Here is a 6,379-nt window from a genome sequence, read left to right as displayed (position 1 = left end):
TTTACCAGAAATGATAAGATAATGAATCTAATTGGAATGTATACTGTATCTTATTTTTATTATATAAACATTTTGAAACTGAATTGCAAAATTCAAAATATTTACTTCAACTATACAACACTCTTGATTTATTATGAAAATATTCGAAAATTGAAAAAATAAAAAATTGAATTTTATTGAAATATTGATTTTTTTTTCAAAATTTTGAAGCCGCTGAACCTATCTTGTCAGCACAAACAGATGTTGTTTGAATCATTTCTAATCGGATCATACTTCCTCTCAAAAACGCACTTTTTGCACTTTTTGCTCTATATCTTCAAAATAGCTGGACCTGCCTTTGCCAAATTTAATGCACGCTTCGTTGATACGAATCGAATGTTCGAATGGGTTGTTCCGTGCGCCCAAAATCGTTAACGAAATAGTGTATCTAAATATACATACACACACATCGATTTTTTCTAAGGTATTACAAAATATTCAGAAATCTGAACCATAAATATAATCAAAAATTTTATTTTTTTATTTTTTTGCGTTTCCCTACGGGAAGTTAATAAAAGTTTATCACTCTATACTTTTCTTCGACTGAATGTCACCAAATTCATAAACAATTCTTCATTTAAGTTTTCAAAGCATCTTCTAATAACAGATGTGAGATACCCCAAAATTATCTCTGTTACGTTTTACAAGGGCACATCGCTCATGTGCGCGGATAATTAATTACAGATGTAAACACACATTATACACTATCATAACAAAATAATAACAATTATTAGCATACAAATATTACTATAATCCATCGAACGTTTTGTCCGATGTTAAGTCAATAAATTTCGCGAGCGCGGCCAATATCAAGTTATGTGATGTTCTGATATTTACGCTGTAAGCGATCGAACGAAATCTTTAAGGGCGGTCCGACTCGTTCCGAGATTTTCATCAAAATCATTTTCGAAGATGTCGATTTTCGATAAAACAATACTGCATGATATAAGATTTTTGCTGTAAAATTATATAATATGTTGTAATAAAATGTTGTCTTGTTAAGATGATGGAACACATTATGTTTTTTTTCCTTGCGGTAAAAAATTCAATAACAATTAAAATTATTGTCGGCTATTATCAGAATAATTAAACTCAAACATTCATATCTGATTATTTTCTAAAAAAAATTATCATATAAACAACTGTAATGCGTCAAGAGATTAATAACATTTACCAGAATAACAGTAATTAGAAGTGTTTCAGTCGACTGAGGCGTGAAAACAATTTATACCTCATTAAATCCGCATAAAAATCTTGCACGATAAGCAAACACATCTAAACAAAGAAGAATTGTTTTTTTTCGTATTAACCAAGCAATAATTTAGTTTACTGTTAATGTATATAATGATACAGTCAAAACTGTTTCACACACGTACGACGTGCGCCGTTTGGACATTTCATTTAATGATAAAATCCTAGAGTAAAATGTATAACGATTAGAACTCCTTTTGAAAATGTTTTTATGTGTATAACAAATAATGATAACACGATACCGTAAAACTGCTGTTATCATGCAAACTTTTATGAACTACGATGTGTCAGAACATAATGTAAAGATAATAAAAAGTGTTTGGATGAGTATTACATTGCAAAGTAGATGGAGCGAATTGCAGCAGGGTGCTGATAAAGATACCATCATGCTTTTTTCGTGCAATCACTATTAAGATGTAAATAAAATAAATACTAAGAGCAGCAAGATTCTTAAAAGCAAACATACAGAAGATAACGCTGGGAAACTTTTCTTTAAGTGCACTTATATATACGCAAATTTTATTACCCACATAAAATTAAACAATGTCTGTCATATGAGTTTATAGTTTGACAATTTATGTTCGAAGTGAGAATATCCGATTTTCAACTTTCCGTGGTAACTTACAGCAATCGCAGAAAAATAGAAAATGAATATTTTTCCTTATCTTCACCTTTAAAAGCCTTCTGATAATTTTGGCATGCCTTAGAAAAAATCATGTAAATGTGTGTGTATGTAGTAAGCATGTGTGTGTATTTGGAAACATTTTTTCGTCATTTTTTTGGGAGCGCGGATCAACTGAATTGAATGAATGGTTTTTGAATTATTGATACAAAAAATATTCGATTCGTATTGACGGAAAAACGTGCTGATAGGTTTTTGGCAAAGGCAGGTCCAGCCATTTCTGAAATACAGAGCAAAAAGTGCTTGAGAGAACGGAGCATCCGATTAGAATGATTCAAAAAACATTATACTCGTATTGACAGGGAGACGCGGTGATTAGTTTTTGGCAAAGGCATGTCTAGCCGTTTCAGAGATACGGAGCAAAATGCGCAAAAAATAGCAGTTTTTGAGAGAATGAAACATCCAATTAAAATGATTCAAAAAACATTTTGCTTGTGTTAATAGTGTGAAGAAATGACCAGTTCTTGGGGAAGGCAGGTCTAGGTATTCAAAATGTTTTAATTTTTGTTGAAATTTTCAAAAGAAAAAAAAAGTTATTTAAATTTCATTTTGTTTTAAATATTGAAAATGATTCGGATTTTAACCCTTCGCCCTCGAATTCAGTTTGGAGATGCGTATATCTGTCGGTAGAGCAACAGGAATACATAAAACGCCTGTTTTGGATGTATAAACAAGAGTTAGCAATTGTTTTGTAAACTTTAGATAAATCTAAATTCAAAAACACTTGTTTAGTGATATGTTTTTGTTTACAAGTTATGTTTCATAATTAATGTATGCTGTATGAATGCATGTATGAGAGCTGACATACGAGCGGAACTATAAATTTATTTATTTATTTATTTATTTATTTATTTATTTATTTATTCATAAGCAAGCCGTAATCAATAATAATAGATATTATTTCAGGCTCTTGTCAAGCTTATTCATAGTTAATATTAAAAGGATAGTAATTTTATAATAATCATAGTAGCCGCACGAATTTCGCTTCTGAAAAAAAAGAGCTGAAAAAAAGCATTCGAACATTAAATACAATGTTCATCATCAAGTTCATCATATTAAAGTCTATTTGACCACCAGTCAAGCTCAAAATTCTTGCACAAGGTTGAAAGTTATACTCATTTAAAACAACTCATTTAAACATAAAAAAGCTTTGGTGGCAGGGAGCATATAAAGGAGTGCAAAGGGTTAATAGACAAAAGTACATAAAGTTTTCAAATTGTCAAAATTCTAAAGCTCACTTATTGAAATAAATAATTTTATCTTTCCAATTCATTTTTGACATACAAGGTCCTCTAAAGCATGATAAAATGTGAGATAAGGTCCATCATTTTAAGATGTCTGTATTCTTGTGAACATATATGAACGTGGTTTGATTTATAAACTCTTATATTTTGTCTATAAAATACGAACAAAGAATGTCCCAGCATTTATAATAACCTATTTGAAAATGTTTGAATTAATAATTATTTTTATTCTTCAAAAGTTTAATTAGGTAAGAGAAGTTCCAGCAATTTGCCTTAAGGCACAATGCCATCCACCACTAGTCTAATGCATATCTAATGTAACCGAGTTTGTATCCATTACTATATTGACACAATATTTCATGAAACGGCACGTCTTCTCGCGGACGCTTTCATCCGCCTAACATGTAATGTATATATTATAAAGTATAAAGCACGCGTTTATACATAAATGCAATAAATTATAGCTTATAAACATTAAAAACTATATTCAACAAGCCATAAAATCTATATTGTTAAAAATGTACCGATATTCGATAACTATAACACCTAAAGTAAAATGTAAAGTCCTGGACGTTATAAATCACGTACGGACGATTATATGTACCCCGTTCTCGCCGATGGTCTGCGGTTCGCTGGGAATCTGGACGTACGTCGCGTTATCGGCACGAGATTTTATAATGTTTTTATATGCAACCTGTTATTAAGGCGTGTTGTATTATAGAATAAAAATATGTAAAAATAATGTTTTATATGTTGTAATTATATGTCGGATATATCAGGTGTATGTTTTTTCAACTATCGTTAAGAAGTATGCTGAAGAGAGTTTGTATCGGCAGCACGGGGTCGTTCGCGATAAGTGGGAGTTTCGGGTGGCGGTTCGAACGTTGAATATTGTTGGATCGAGGCGATGGGATGAGGTGCAGCCTGACGTCACACTTGATCTTCGTCGTCTCGTTCTTTTTGATATTGGCGTGAAGAATATTCTAATAACAAATCGACAATGGATTATCTCTCTCTCACGGGACGCGACGGACGGCTCAAAACGGTTCAATAACACACTTCATAGAGCCCGAGAATAGCGAATCTTAAAAACATTCTCTATAAACGATAGTATGACACAGATGAATTTTATATGATTAATCAGTAAACTGTGGTTGACGAGTATAATTGTAATAGGGAAGTAGCAGAATTTTGTGTATTGATTAGTATCACCTTAATCGCCATGTCAGTCACATGTGCCTGACGCTAAACAGCTCTACATCAGCCATGCTAGGTATACATACGAGTATATGGTACACATGTTTGACAATAAAAATGAAACTGGTGGGGCGCATGACATCGTGCCTTAAGGCAAATTGCTGGACGTACCAAAAATTATGTTTTTTTTGAAAAGATTAACCTTTTTGAAAAAAAATACTCTGAAAAAATTAGATTTTTGAGGAACTATAAATTTTTGACAAAAAATTACTTTTTTTTGAAAAAAAAAAGACTTGTTGAAATAAAAATTTTTGAAATATTTGGGAAATTCTCAAATTTTTTTCAAAGCAATCGTAGTGCTTTAACTGCATAGAGACGATATGTCAAAGCACGTAAGCGCCGCGCCGCCGCCTAACGGATAAACATTGGTACGGAATCCATAGTAATGTAAACAAAATTTATACTTATTGTTAAATTCTCTATAAAATATCTAGTAATTTGATGTGCATATGTCTAATGATCATTTTTCACCGCCAAATGGCATTTTTTTACTTTTTTTACTAGATCTCCGAAACCGCTAGACCTGCCTTCATAAAAATTTGATCAATTCTTCATCTGGTCAATACAAGTAAAATGTTTTTTGAATTATTCAAATCGGACGCTCCATTCTCTTAAAACTAAGTTACCATTTTTGGCACTTTTTCCCCCGTATCTTCGGAACGGCTAGACCTGCCTTTGCCAAAAACTAATCAGCACGTCTCCTTATCAATACGAATCGAATGTTTTTTTGAATTATTCAAATCGCTTCATTTGTGTTCCCGAAATCGTCGACGAAAGTTTGTATCCGAACACACACACACACACATACATCCATTTTTTTTAAGGTATGCCAAAATATTCAGAAACCTTTGAAACGTAAAGATATATAAAAATTTTCATTTTTAATTTTTTTGCTCTTACTATAACTTGCCCTACGGGAAGTTAAAAATGAAATAAACATAGTTTTATAATGGTACATATATTGTTGTAAAAACAGAAGTATGAAATAGAAAATGCATAAAAGTGTATAAAAATAGCAATGGGAAAAGGTATCACTGATTTGTAGTGCTCTCACAACATAGACCTGCCTTCGAACAGACTACCATTTATTATTATTATTATTTTAGTATAAGGCCATGCCAGTAATATGTGTGACATAAAAAATAGTCTTTCCGGAAATTTGGGCAAAACTTTCTTTTTTCTGTGATAAGTTGCCTTGATACATTTTTAACTAAATTATCTAATAAAAAAGTACCATAGCCTGTTCGAAAATTTTTCTGATAATAACTTCCCATAGGGTAAGTTATAGTAATGGGCCAAAAATAGAACATGTACATTTTTGCATATCTTCACGTTTCAGATGTATGTGAACATATTGGCATACCTCAGAAAAATTGGATGTATGTGTATGTGTGGAGACAGTTTTTCGGTGACGATTTCGGGCGTATGGATGAACCTATTTAAAAAAATTCAAAAAGCAATCGATTCTATTGATAGGGAGATGTGCTGATTAATTTTTGGCAAAGACAGGACGAGCGGCTTCGGAGATATGGAGCACAAAGTGCTAAAAATGTCAGTTTTTAAGAGAACGGATCAACCGATTGCAATGATCCGGACAACATCCGTAATGATGCGGAGAAGTCGAGAATAGATTTTGGCAACGGCATGTACAGCCGTTTCGGAGATACAGAACTAAATGTGCAAAAAATGGCAGTGTTTGAGAGAACTAAACATCCGATTTGAATGATTTAAAAAACTTTCTGCTTGTGTTTATGAAACAATTGCTTTTTGGTAAAGAATTTTTTTTTTATTTATCAAAAAATTTTTTTTTGAATATCTAGAAGTAATTCGGATCTTAATTTTAGTTCTAGCTAAAGTTCTAAACAACACTTATAATACTTCAAATAATTACAATAATAGATTATTG

Source organism: Ctenocephalides felis, unplaced genomic scaffold (genome assembly GCF_003426905.1).
Source record: "Ctenocephalides felis isolate EL2017-DRISC unplaced genomic scaffold, ASM342690v1 CF-g0.4_SCAFFOLD_01886, whole genome shotgun sequence".
NCBI lineage: Eukaryota > Metazoa > Arthropoda > Insecta > Siphonaptera > Pulicidae > Ctenocephalides > Ctenocephalides felis.
The sequence above is the reverse complement of the archived record's forward strand: the minus strand, read 5'-3'. Positions refer to the sequence as shown.